Source organism: Podarcis cretensis, assembly GCF_951804945.1.
Source record: "Podarcis cretensis genome assembly, chromosome: 4".
Classification (NCBI taxonomy): domain Eukaryota; kingdom Metazoa; phylum Chordata; class Lepidosauria; order Squamata; family Lacertidae; genus Podarcis; species Podarcis cretensis.
In genome coordinates this window covers 69,512,101-69,525,959 of record NC_137173.1, presented here as the reverse complement: position 1 = coordinate 69,525,959, position 13,859 = coordinate 69,512,101, and the positions used below count along the sequence as shown (strand labels likewise).

Here is a 13,859-nt window from a genome sequence, read left to right as displayed (position 1 = left end):
ACATTTAAGATAAGAAAGTTTGTTTTCTCTTTGGAAAAGAAAGTGCAGCATAATTAGAAGCTCAGGGGGTGTCGGATAAGCCAGAACAACTGATTGCCCACACAGCTGGTGCTGAGCACAACCACTATAAACTGTCTGGCTATATTTATAACACCCACACAAGCCATTTTAGGAGATTTTTTATTTTTAAAAAAATCAAAAATCACAGCTGTAAAGAACTAGACAATCTGATATTTCCCTCCTCTACTTTGAAAATAAAGATACTACACAAAGCTCAAATATCTTACCTCTTCCTCCATTATTCTTTTGTGCTAGTTGATTCTATTTTCCAGAAGTTCTGTTGTAAAAACTTGATAGGGGTTCTTGTGTGTGTGTGTGTGTTCCTGGTCTGTGTTGTTTCTCTTAGGACCAGCTGAACGGTTTTGTAGTCAGTTTGATTCAGGAAGCTGTGCTCTGTCCAGCCTAGCAATCACTCCCACTTTGCAGGGTGTGGGCTTGCCTGCTTGCTTGTCTCTCTAGGCAGCTTAAACACCAGCCGGGCTGATTTAAGTCCTACAGGTTTCCTTATATACATAACTGTAAATTGCATTCCTGGAAGAAGACAGAGAAGAATAGGTAACTTAAAACTATTTTCAGTTAACTCAAGAAATGCCAAATGAGTTAATAAAATGCAATTTGCTTGGAAGCCACTACAAAATGGGTAAAACTTTGAAAGCGTGCCTTAGGGTGATGCATATTACTGCATTACATTAAACATTAGAGTAGACCCACTGAAATCAAGTAAGTCCATTGATTTCAATGGGTCTCCTTGATGAGTAAAACTACTATTGATTACCTACAGAAATTAAACAAATGTGCCTCTTTCAATAAATAGTTTTCAGTTAGTAGGGGAGATGACATTCTGAGATAAAGCAGCCACTACAAAAAAAAGAATGCTCTTATAAAAAAAAAAACTTCAAAACTAATTTTCTTTTGGGTTATGTGTAATTAAACGCCCTTGTAAGTGTTAAGACCACACCCTGCACCACCTTCCCCCACTCCAATCCTTCCTCTGCTATTTTGGTCCCACCCCCCATTTTTAAACCTTGCTTTTTTAACTTACAGCCAACCAGAAGTCTGGCGTATGAACTGCAGCTACAATGTGGGGGTTTCAGCACATTGTATCATTGTATTACACCCTGAAGTAAAGGTAAAGGTAAAGGTACCCCTGCCCGTACGGGCCAGTCTTGACAGACTCTGGGGTTGTGCGCCCATCTCACTTGAGAGGCCAGGGGCCAGCGCTGTCCGGAGACACTTCCGGGTCACGTGGCCAGCGTGACATCGCTGCTCTGGCAAGCCAGAGCTGCACACGGAAACACCGTTTACCTTCCCGCTGGTAAGCGGTCCCTATTTATCTACTTGCACCCGGGGGTGCTTTCGAACTGCTAGGTTGGCAGGCGCTGGGACCGAGCAGCGGGAGCGCACCCCGCCGCAGGGATTCGAACCGCCGACCTTTCGATCGGCAAGCCCTAGGCGCTGAGGCTTTAACCCACAGCGCCACCCGCGTCCCCTTAGCGCCACCCGCGTCCTCAGTGTAAAACTTGGGTGAATTTCTGCAAAAACTGAAGTCCACCATAATGTGTAGAGAAATTGCCCAATCCATGTAGGAAGCTATTGTACATGAATATGTCAGCAGATTAATATTTCACCAGATGTAGCATTCAACCATTTAAAGTGCCTTCCATGCGACTGCTGTAGTGCTTGGGTAGGCAAACTAAGGCTCTGGGACCGGATCCGGCCCAATTGCCTTCTAAATCTGGCCCGCAGACGGTCTGGGAATCAGCGTGTTTTTACATGAGTAGAATGTGTCCTTTTATTTAAAATGCTTCTCTGGGTTATTTGTGGGGAATAGGATTTTTTTTTGGTGTGTGTGTGTTTTCAAAATATAGTCCGCCCGCCCACAAGGTCCGAGGGACAGGGGACTGGCCCACTGCTGAAAAAGTTTGCTGACCCCTGCTGTAGTGTGTGCCCTACTCTTGTCCTCCATCTACCCCTTCTCCTCCCCCCTCCCCCCATGGATATTTTGGTGACTTAGATTAGTGAAAGATTGATTCAAGCCTTGCCCCAGGCAAGTCCCTATCTGCAGGCTTCAGTTGTCCATCTGCTCTGTAGGAGAGAACAACAATTGTACACTCAAAGGAAACAGAATAGTGGGTGAAATGCTGGCAATGAGAGAACAGCTGGAGGAGGTATGTTGATGGGAACATCTTGGGGGGAAAGTTGAGAGTGCCCAGAGGTCAGCCTCTTTTTCTACTGCAGCATTAGCCCATGACTCAGGAGATGCACCAGTGACAGAGACATGTTCTGACATGTGGTGACCTAAAAGGACCAGCGATGCCTCTCTGTGCAGAAGTTTCTCTCTTACTGCTTCTGTTCTCTTCTCAAGTGGGAATATATCAAATCTCAATATCAACGCTTTATGATGTACTTCACCCAAACACTATCTTTAGTACATTTTCATGGATGCTATACTTAGCTATCATTTCCTCTTCCTCAAAGATATTAATATTTGGCTTTCACGGTGCAGGAGGAGACAAGGCTAAGCTTCTGAAATACCCCCCCCCCTAAAAATAAATAAATAATCAATGCCATATATATATATATATATATATATATATATATATGATGAAGGAAACAATAGAAGAGGAAGTTGAAGCTTGACCAGGGAATGCATTATCTGCACAAACACATTACTCTGCATTAAAGAAGAGTCAGTTTAGATTAGATAGAGAAAAGCTTCCTAATCAGAACAACAAGGCAGTGATGGAATACCATGCCAAAAGAAGCCACAGACAGAACGGAAATGCTAACAGAAAGATTAGATAGTGCATTAAAAAAAAGGAGGCGGACACCAGATAAACCTTTGTTTTTTAACTTCATGCATGCACACACAGTCTTCTCAGTGTTCGTTCCTCATTGTTGTTAATTAAATGACGGGTCCAGTCCTAAAACCACATACTTCACTCTGTCAGAAGTCCTTAGTTAGAAGGTTCACTGAGTTAAATTTCTTTATAACATCTATCACATACAATAAACAAGTTCTCCCAAATGGGCTGGAACGTCTCTCAGATAATGTCACATTCAGAGATTTTATTTCTGCCACATCCCACCATCAAACAAGAATGTGGGGAACCTTAACAAATTAGCCCGTAGACTTATTTATTTATAGAATAAAAAATCCCCAGTCTTTCTGTCTATGAACTGGAGCAGAAAGGAGTCTGATTTCAGGCCATCTACAACTAGCATTTTTAGCTGTTATACACACACACACACACACACACACACACACACACAAATTGACTGCTTGTTTGATCAAGAAGGGTGGAAGGCATTGTTTCTGCACTCATTAATGGTGACGGGCAGACCAGACACATCCTGTCGACAATGGGTACTTGGGAGAATTAATTGATTTCAGGTATCCAGCAGATGCCCTGATTTAATTATTCTGAAGGCAACCCAACCTGAATCAGATGCAGTCTAGGCCCAGTTGTGTCCCCAATGATGTCATCTGAACTGTGAAATGGTCCAGTGCCTTCCCATCAAGTTTTGAGCCCTTCATCACCATCAATCACACACACACACACACACACACACACACACACACATCCCCTTTGCATTAGTTACCGGAGATGATGGACATATGCAACATGCAACTGAACACCAGTGTACAAAGCCTTCTTTGTGTAATGGGAGCCTCCTCATTTCCCCACTTCTCATTACTTTCTGGAGGGAGGAACAATCCTTTCTGGTAATGCCAAGGCTGCAGGTTCAATCCCCGTATGGGGAAGCTGCAGGAGGTTGGACTAGATGATCCTCAAGGTCCTTTCCAACTTTGCAATTCTATGATTCCACGAGGTGGAATTTGGGTATCCAGATCCATTTTGATCATGTGGCCTTGCCAAAACAAGTCCAAATGAACACAGAACACAACTACTTTAGAAAATGATCAAGAAAGTCTGAAACAATGCAGCTACTTAAGAACATGACTCATTCCCAAAATATAATATTGTTCTTGAATCTTCCCACCACACTTCCCATCCTCTCTTGCCGCACCAGTGTGGCGCACCACACCCTATGAGAACCACTGAATTAGTTGGACAAGGATACAATGGTTATTCATCTATGGCAAGAAAGAAAGAAAGAAAGAAAGAAAGAAAGAAAGAAAGAAAGAAAGAGAACAAATCAGGCCAATCTATCCTCAGGCAACCTGTGTCCACTGCTCATCCCGTAGACTTAATCTCAATGTAAATGATCTGAGCAGTACAAGTGATGTGCATAATACAGTTGCACAATTAAAGCCATCATAAAACATTCTGTGACAGCATGCAAAGACAACATCTAATATCCAACATACCAACGCTATGTGAAAGACAGTGTTGTCTTGTAAGTCAAGCAATTAGCAGGATCAAGCAACACCAAGACAAGAAAACTTTCCTACCAGTTGCTGCGTGCATCATGCACATCAAATTTTATTGTTTGTCTTGTGACCAGAAGCAAAGCCGATCTCTACAATCCATAAGACAGTATTTCTGTTCAGTGTTGCCTTACTCTGTTATTATTAAATGGGCAAATAAAGCAATTTGTAACATAGGTGCCAACACAATGGGATCCTGGGTGTCCGAGGACCCAAAAAATTCCCCATGAAGGGGCCAGGCCCTCTCAAATTTCGGTTCCAGGCACCCACGGTCGTGGGGCCAAGTTGGCACTCCTGATTTGGAATAAGTTAGTTCTGAAAAGTATGATCCCATAAAATACGGTAAATCGCCACAGTTTCTCATGACTTTTCTTCAGCACCGTGTAATGGTGTGTGGGGTTCAGTTTTAGAAAGACTGCAAATAGGCAAGTCAACAACCTGCAGTTACAGGTCATAGAGCTTGCCCCCACTAGAATTATTTTTGTGGAGATCTATGCTTGAGTTGCTGGTAATCTTAAGTATAAAGGACTATACTTGAGCTTGCCAATAAAAATGAAAGCACTACCGGTGGGAACTCAGTTCAAGAAACAGGGAACACTTCAGGCAGTCATATCTATTCCTACATAAAAGTTTCATTTCTAATCCCATTTTTTTAACACCTCCTTATTTCATGCACAAAAAGCAAAGGATTAAATAAAATTACTTCCTTTTAATCAGAGTAGATTGGGCTTCGTGACCTGAACAGGTTTATGCTTGTATGCAAACATTTTACTGTCAGCACCATATGCCTCAGGCTTTGAGAACAGACAATACCCATGGAAAGTTGGGTAAGGTATCCTGAGAAAATCTGAAGCAGAAACAAGGAAGGGTTAGTTTGATAGCAGAACTGGCCTTAATAAAGCTAAGGGTACACAGCCACCTCTTCCTTCCACTACACATTTTGCTTGAACAGTAGAGGAAAGCAGAAAGCAGATCTTCACCAGTAAAGGAAAATATTATACCCCAGGAAATTTAGAAATCCAAGTGTATACGTGTATAGTTAACTATTCTAAAGCCTTAATCAGCAATAGGTTATATTGGAGTGAATTTGAAGAAGAACAAACGTTAGCACCACTGATTAATCCTTTAAAGTGGACTATTAGCAGGTCCCATGGTCACTGCAATATTCTCTCCAGACACTTGTCTTCCTTTGGGAGATACAACTGGAGGTCTTGATTTAGACTCTAGGGGAGTTCCAGATACTGCTCCCATCCCCAACAACAACTGAATCATAAGGAACCTTCTTTGAAATTAGGTAGTACAAAGATCAATGACCTTCAGAAACATAATCCAGAGCTGAATTTTAGTCTGTGTTTCCTATACTTTCAGCAGAGTATCCTGTTTAACTTTTGCCACGAAAAAAGAAGAATAAAAGACTGGTGATAGAACAAGCTATGATGTGTAATTATATGTTGTTCAAATGCTTCATGGTTTGTTCCCAAAGGATATTTGAGCTTCAATATTTTTTTTCTTGGTTTCCATGGGGCGGACCTCAAATCCTAAAGAATCCTAGTCAAGATATATGTCATACTTGAGGCTTCTGATTATTTCCAGAAAGGGAAAAGGCAATTTCAACTTTTCAAGAACTGCAATCATATTTTCCATCAGAAGGGAAGATGGACTATAAGGAATAGGAGTTGGTTATTTGTGAAGTTAATGGTCCGGCATACTGACTGGGGTGGAGTTTTAGTTTGTGAAAGGGCATGAAAAAGGATTTTGTTTGAAGCATTGGCCCTGAGTCTTTGTTTGGGTTTGAAAGGGATTTCCAACCTAGCTAAACTGGCTGTGTTAGAATGATGCAAACATATCATCTTGAGCTATCCAAATATATTTCACCCAACTGACCATAGCCCAACCACTGTTTTGGTCACCTCCAGATTGGATTAGTGCACTGTGCTCTATGTGAGGCTGCCCTTGAGACTGACCTGGAAGTTCCAGCCATTGCATAATGTGGCAGCTCAACCGTTTGCTGGTATGAATGGAACCACTGTAATTCATTGCCTCCAGTACCCATCCTGCTCAGTCAATTCAGGAGGATACAATGGCCAAGTTTCAAAAAACTGCTGTAAGAGTATAGCAGGGTCACACTCATCAGTCCCTCTCCTGATACAGGTTACTAATCAGGGAAGCCAAGGCCAATTCAGTCAATCAGCGTCACCCACCATGACTTGCAGTTTGTACAACTTTCCACTTACTCCAGGCCTTCCACTGTCTTTGTATACATTCCAGACTGAATGTTAGTCACTTGAATCTGAATCCTCATAAGGCTTTAGTAACAATAGTTGACAGGTACAGAAATATACTATCATTTAAACATTAAAAAGAGTTTGAATCTCAGCATGCTTGCATATGTGAACGTTTCTAGAGTAATTGCCTAAAGTAGGACTAAGTTGCAATCACTTGGATCAAGGATCCCTGAAGACCAAGTATGCTTCAAAAATCCTTCGGCATAAGAAAGCTGGTTTTCTGTCTCTGTATCCCACAATCATAAGGCAAGAGTTCCACCCACCACATGCTTCCGTAGACACAGAGTTGGCCCATCTTCTTCTAAAAGAATACATTGGCTGGCTTCAGAAACCACTACTGGGTGGGGTGGATGTTGTCTTCCATTTGCCCAGGAATAGATGTCAGCTTTTTGGCTTGAAAACTTTCTCAGTACTTCCTCCAAGCATTTCTGCTTGAGGGCCTTCTAAATTCCACTTGGCCCAGTTTAGGGCTTGCTGTTTTGTGTCAATGCATCAGTGCAGAATACGTCAGCAGAGCAATGACTGAATGCAAAACGTTTCTCCCCACAGACTTAGTTCACAGCTACATTAAATACCCTCCCCTATTTCTTAGTTCATCAGCTTTTAAAACTATCTCTGTGACTTTCTCTCCTCTTGTCTCCTACTTCCAAACTTATTGAACCATAGCCCTAATTTGTAATGGCTCCCTGGACCAAGGGGGAAAATGTTTGTCCTACCAGTCCTTACTGCTATCATCTATCTCTAGAACTATTTAACACATGACTTCAAAATCTACACCTAAAAATCATGTTGCTCTTTCTTCCAGAATGAGACATAAAACTTTATAGTTAGACTTGAGTCGCCTTGTGTGGTTACTGGATGAGCATTTGAAAACTCCTCTTTGATTAGCCTTTTCCTTCCCACATCTACCTCTGGTGAGTGAAGAAGGAAGTGGTGGTCACGATCTTAGTAAACACCCACCTACAATGTCATTGGGCACGTGTGAATATACCTCTGGTTTATAACTAACTATTCTTCCATTCATGACATAGGTCTGTAGAATTTATTCCTTTTTCTCTTTGCTCAAGCCTATGTACATTTAAGTAATTGTGATTTTTAAAAAATGGAATTTAGGTGAATTATTTGCCCACCCTTTCCCCAATTCTCTCTCTGTCACACACACATACACACTCATTGTATTATGCATTCCTATATGAACAATTTTTAAGTTCTTATATAATCTGACAACCCAAGAAATTTGTAGCTTATACAACATGCCACATATGAGCCTACTAAAATCTGACTAAAAGATGGGGGATGGGGAGAGGAAAGAATGTTAGTGGAAAGGAATGATATACATGCTTAATTTTCTGTGACATCTAAACAAGTGGATACAGAGCCGTGTGTGAATTTTACTTCTACATAGCACATTTTCTATTATTGAAAATGTATATTCTGATTTCCTTCCTTTTTTTCTCTCTTAAAAATAAACAGAGCACTTTTCCTTCCTGCAACTCTATTAAATTCCAGATACTTACCTCAACTCAGAACAATGAATGGAGAATTAAACAAAAGCATTAAGTGGGAAGGAAAGCAGTAAGAAAAGAAAGGCAGCTTTATAATTCAAGGAAAGGGGAAGTCTCAGGTTTCTTTCTTTGTTTTGAATGCGAGATTAATCACCTAAGGAATGAATGCATATGTTTAATTAGGAATATCACATTGTTGATTACCACCACAGAAAACCCAAACACCCTGACCTAGATTCTTTACAATGTACATCAGCATGAGGCTGCTGACTTTAGTGGAGGAGGCATGCAGATTTAGAAGTGTGTGTGTGTGTGTGTGTGTGTGTGTGTGTGTGTGTGTGTCAGCCTTCCAGGTAAGTCAGCAAAGTTTTAAGCCTTTGCCATTATTGTTTATTGCAGCCTTGCAAAATTGAAAAGCTAATCTGCACTCTAATGTGACAAGAAGCCCTTATGGATTTATGCACGCAATGCATTTCCTGACTTTTCTAAGCACAGCCACAACATTGGCATGAGTTAGCCATGCAACAATCCTTAGCCCTGTGATTTCTTACAAAAGAAAATGCACATAGTTTTCCCAGTTATGAAGCAAAATATGATTTCTTTCTATGCTTTTATAATGGCTGTGTGGCAGAGAGAAGATTGACAGGTGTAGGTATTCTCTTCACCTTGTTGGAGCCACCAAAAACAAAGAGTGTCAAATCGTTCTCCCTGACAATGCACAGCACAGAGTAGTGGCGTTTCTCAAGTTAGTTCACACAAACAGTTTGTTTTCTTCATTGTAAAGAATATGCTGAAACTACAAACTACAACTAGTAATTTGGCCTGAAGCACCAGTCTCCTGAGGTTTTGTAGGTGTTCAAACCTTTGGATCAAAGAAATGGAATGGAGTAAAGAGACAAAGGTGGGGGAAAATGGCAGACCCCACACGCTCCAGCATTTACTTGTAGTAACAACTCTTGAGCAGCCTAAAATACGTCTCTGGATCATGGTCCCATGTGTGAATAAAAAAATCTAGTAGTTACTTCTTTGGGTTGTTGGAATCAGCGGCGGAGCAAGCCGATCGAGCGTCTGGGGTGGTGTGCGTGCCCTGCGCCCAGCGGCGGGGCCAGCCAGCCACGGGGCAGGGTGAGCTGGGGCAGGATGCTCCATGGGGCCTCCAAGGAGTCTGCCTGCCTCCTCCCACTCAGCCGCCCTACAGCTGAGGGGGTGGTGGTGGGCAGACCATTTGGGCAGCACAGAGCCTGCAGGCGCCCAATCCACTGTGTCACTCCCAGGAGAGATGCGTGGCTCAGGCACACTGCAGGCCCCATGGCGAGTGCCTTCCCCCCCAGTGGTGACACCCGGGGCACGCCATCCCCACCACACACCCCCTTCCTCCACCCCTGGTTGGAATGATGAAACTGCTTTGCACACTGGAAGGTAGTAAGGAAATTTATTGGGGGAGGTTATGCCCTCCTACCTGCTTAGGAAAGAAATAGCCTGGAGCTGAATAAAATAAGCATAAGAAACTGCCTCATCAGTAAGGATACTACACTGCCTGGAAGCTGGTCTCTAGGGTTTCAGACAGGCAGGTATTCCCAGTCCTACCTGGAGATGCCAGGGATTGAACGTGGGACCTTCTGCGTGCAAAGCAGATATCCTGCCCAGGGTCAGCCCAACAAATTATGGCACCTGAGAAAGACCCCAAAATGGTACATGCACCTCTCGACCAGGAAAGAAAGGGAAGAAATATTGATATCAGGATCTGCTGCCCTGGTGACCTTGTCTCATCAGTGGGCCTGCCCTGATCCTACCACTGAGGGCCTTCCCTCAATTTGAGTACTTTCTCTTTTTAGGCTATTTAGGACCTGAACCACATTTCTGGGTAGAACAGTATTTTGATTTTTCAGTCTGACACATACGACAAGCCAAGAAGCCACAGAAGCAAGACATACAATGCTTGAAAGGCTTAGAGGGAGCCTGCCACGAGGAGACATTTTGATGGCTGGAGAGACCTATCAGTGTCACTTGGGAGATGCCCTTTGCTGAGGTGAAAACAAACCATTAAAGAGGCACCACCACTTTAAAACTGCCTCCAAGGAAAGAATGCTATATATAGTGACAGGAGGGAGAGAAAGCAGGAGAATCGTCTTACACAGAGACAGGAAGAAAACAGTCTGTTACACATTGACCTTGGGAGTAGCTACACTTCACTAAAATTCTATTGAAGTGGATGAGAGTATCGTTTGGTGCCTACTCAGTGTCCCAATACAAGTTCCCAGGAGACTCCTGCAAGAACAAAATGATGCTTAGGGATGAAACATCATGGCAAGTGAAATATACTCAGAGTCGCAAAGTGATTTCATGCTCTTTATTCAGCTCATAGTGGTGAGGAGGAATGAATGAAAGTCCCCTCAAAGTATCTGCTTTATATACATTATTTACACAATGGGCTGCACATGATTGGCTAATTCCGGAATTCTACTGTAAGCCAATCAGGTTGTGGATTCACTTCTATCTGGAGAATGATTGGGTGGTTCCTGCCAACCAATCATACTGCTGCATTGTCCTAGGACCAATCAGACTGCTGCATTCTGAATCCTATTGTTCTAGGACCAATCAGACTGCTGCAGTTTGGATCCTATTCAACTCAGTACATAACAGCAAGGATGACTTGCCATCTTATGTGGCCAGTCTAGTTTTAACAAAAGCACATAGTATAATACAATCCGAATAAAGAGCCTGGAAAAGCTATATGTAAAGAAAAAGAAATCAAGTGGAATGAAATTGTTGTGAGCATGAGAATACATCAGTTGTGCCAAAACAGAGCTCATAGTAACCCAGCAGTGTCTCTTCAAAATTAATGTCCCTTCTGCATGATTTATTATATTGTCAAAAGCTGCCAATATACAAAAAGGAAAGGAAAGGGCCAGGACTGTGATCCAAAGTAGATTATAAATGCTATTTTAATCCATGAAAAGATTTGACCTATCAATCTCGTGCATAAAGAACAAATTAAATTTCTTGGAGAGCACAGCTTATTGCGCCTTGCAGTTCTGGAAATGAGGGGAAACAGCGCATGAGGGAAAACTTGCTCATGAGGAACATTTAACTAGTACATGCTTGCAGATATTATATGAATTGCTAAAGCAGTTTGTAATTAAACATACATACAAATAACTATCAGCTGGCAAACTGCCTCTGACAGTTATGTTATAGGGTAGAAGGTCTTATTGTATATTCTGGACACCATCCTCCTCAATGTCTCAGATGATATGAGGAAGCCGATGGAAGGTGCAGAACAGATGGAAAGATTGTATGCCCAACAGGTGTACGAAAGGCTTAGTTCATTCAGAATTAATACAGTGGGGGGAGGGTGGAATGATACAAGCAGGGTAGTCCGTTGCAGCAAAAATGGGCTGAAGTCCACTTCTTAAATGCATGAAATGTTATCCTTGATTAGCAGACATGCATGTACAAACATGGTGGGGGATGGAGAGGAGTAAGGTCAGAAGGAAACTTTTTAAAAAATGATGATGATGATGATGATGATGATAATAATAATAATAATAATAGATTTTATTTATACCCCACCCTCCCCAGCCAAGGCCAGGCTCAGGGAGGCTAACACCAAATATAAAAACAATTGATTGAAATACAGCTTAAAAAACAAGATTAAAATACAACATTAAAACATTAAAATGCAGCCTCATTTCTGTTATAGTGACAATTGACAAAGTAGTGTTTGTATTATTCCCAACATCCCTGTAACAGCAATTATCATGTATAATGAGATTAAAACCCATGGTCTAGAGGTCTACATTGTATGCAATATTCTCCAAGTTGTTTTTTAATCCAAAAAAAAAAAGACTGCAAAGGATGCTCCATTTTCTAGACTTCATATGACTGCCTCATTAGAATTTCTTAATATGTTGTCAGCAATATGCTTGCAACACACAGCTCTACTTCTCTTTTGCACCTGCAGGTATGGCAGTGGATGTTCTGTACCATTGTCTTGCCTTGGTAATGAACTGGTTGAGAGCCAATAAACTGAAGCTTAACCCAGTTAAGACTGAAGCACTGCTAGTGGACGGTTCCCTAGACTGGATGGAGGGAGGTTGCCTGTTTTTGATTGGGTTGCACGCCCTCTGAAGGAGTAGGTACACACCTTGGAGTAACGTCTGGATACATTGCTGTATCCAGCAATTGCGCTTTTGAGGCTCAAGTGACCTCAGTAGCACAGAGTGCCTTCCATCGTCTTGGGCTGGTGGCCCAGCTGCACCACTGTCTGGACAGGGATAGCCTAACTTCTGTAATCTATGCTCCGGTAGCCTCTAGGTTAAATTACCACAACATGTTATACAAAGAGCTGCCTCTGAAACTTCTGGAAACTTCCGCTGGTGCAGTATTCAGGGGCTAGGTTATTCACCAGGGCAAGACAGTTTGAACATATAAGGTAAATTCTGGCCTGACTGTACTGGCTGCCAATTAGTTTCCAGGCCCAACTCAAAGTGCTGTTTTTAACCTATAAAGCCTTAAACAGCTCAGGACCACAATATCTCAAGGACTGCATCTCTCCATATGGACCAACACGGCCCCTGCAATCATCACCTGAGGCTCTTCCTGAGACCCCTCCATGAGAGGTTCGGGGGTGAGAATACAAGAACTGGCCTTTTCTAGAGTGGCCCCCATTTGTGGAATGCTCTCCCCAGGGAGGCTCACCTGACACCTTCATTACATATCTTTGGATGCCAGACAAAACCATTCCTCTTCTCCTTTGGCAAATTAAACAATCTATGGCCTTTTAAACTGGGGTGGGTATTGTTTTGTGTGTGTGTGTGTGTGTGTGTGTGTTATTATGGTATTTTTTATATATATTGTAAACAGCCCTATGATTCTCAGATGAAGGATAATGCTTTTGGAAGGTAGGTCTTGCAGAAGCCTTGAATACTGTCTGGTTAACTTTATGAAAAATTCTGTACCCTTGAGTTCAGTTTGATCCCCATCACCTGCAACTCTAAGGGCCCAAGTCACTACACAGGAAGGTAATTACATTATTAGGAATCACGTCATGTGTTTTAAAAAATTAAATGCAAAGCCTAGTGAGCCAATGTTATTAAAAGTTCAGCAATTTATTATCACAATCCCAGCCACAATCTGGAATGCCACCCCGCCCCAGCAATTAACTTTTTTTTTAAAGAGAGAACACCCAATGCTAATCATGTTATTAATACCACATATATTTAGACCCTTAAGCTTCATTTGCTGCTTTTGGCATCCCTTTCTTCTCTACCTCTTAGCTTTCCAAAGGCATCTAGATCATCAATCACTTCTGCAACTTTCAAAATCCACTACAAACAGACCCATAGTTAATCCGCTGCTCTCAGTGGGCATTTGCCTAAGGAAGCAATGAATCCAGAATATACAAGAAAATAAGCTAAGAGGATCAACATTTTAATACTATTTGCCTACCTGTGTTTATGCTTAAGAACATAAGAAGAGCCTGCTGGATCAGGCCAATGGCCCATGGAGTCCAGCCTCCTGTTCTCACAGTGGCCAACCTGATGCCCATGGGAGACCAGCAAGCAGGATTTGAGCTCAGGAGTGCTCTCCACTCCTGTGTCTTCCAGCAACTGG

General features: G+C 42.2%; 1 protein-coding gene across 1 annotated transcript in view; it reads right to left on the bottom strand.

Moving 5' to 3' along the window:
* MID1 (midline 1) overlaps nucleotides 1–13,859 on the bottom strand; it is a 277,703-nt gene that overhangs the window by 207,496 nt on the left and 56,348 nt on the right. The window contains exon 3 of the mRNA XM_079972692.1: nucleotides 288–591. The gene's annotated coding sequence lies outside the window, so the exon portion shown is untranslated. The remainder of the gene's footprint in view (nucleotides 1–287; nucleotides 592–13,859) is intronic.